Raw genomic sequence first — 869 nt, 5'->3', positions numbered from 1 at the left:
TTGTCTAATGTTTTGATTGAAAAAAAATTTATTAAAATATGTTTCTATGAATGTTCTGAGCAATCGAAGTTGCCTTGGATACGCCATTCCAAGTGTGGCGTTTACGATACAAAACTGATCGAAGTGTTTCTTGAGGATTAAGACGATCTCAAATATAAAATCTGACTATGAATACTACCCTAATACAGGGCTTCCTGATTAGCTCATGACAGCTTAAAACTGTACTTAAGGCAGTCTTAAACATAAGAATCGGCTACGAATATTGCCCAATCAGTTCTTATTTTAAAATAACCTTACGTAATACCTTAAAATGCTAATACGATTCTCTGATTCATGACATCTTAAGACTGTACTTAAAACAGTCTTGAATATAAGAATTAATTATGAATAACGATTTAAAAATCCTTTTGAGCTTTGAGAATCCCAACAACATGCTTAATTTCGATTGCAATAAACTTTCTCCAGCACGTTACATATCGTAATTGTGATACGACAAAATATGTAAAAATAGTTCTTTTTTGCAACTTTAAATTTTCAATTTTTTTTGAATTATGATGTGATAGAATCATTTGGAAGCCGAATTTGTATTCAGTATTCAAAACATTACGATAAATGCGTAGTCTTGTTCTGATACTTTTTTTGTCAAACAGTGTAATAGCTAATAGATAAAGTATAATAGCTAACAGAAATGAGTGATCACTCGCTCATACATATTTTCGTGAAGGTAATCGATATGAATCGAGGAGAAGACGCACGAAAACTGCTATTCACTATTTTTTTCTGCGATTATTTTCTGGTGATCTTTCTTATCGAACGTTTCTCACGATTTGTATATGACTTGTGCGTGCTTTGTGTTATGCTCCGTTCAC

The sequence above is a fragment of the Atta colombica genome, unplaced genomic scaffold, assembly GCF_001594045.1.
Source record: "Atta colombica isolate Treedump-2 unplaced genomic scaffold, Acol1.0 scaffold187, whole genome shotgun sequence".
Taxonomy (NCBI): domain Eukaryota; kingdom Metazoa; phylum Arthropoda; class Insecta; order Hymenoptera; family Formicidae; genus Atta; species Atta colombica.
The sequence above is the reverse complement of the archived record's forward strand: the minus strand, read 5'-3'. Positions refer to the sequence as shown.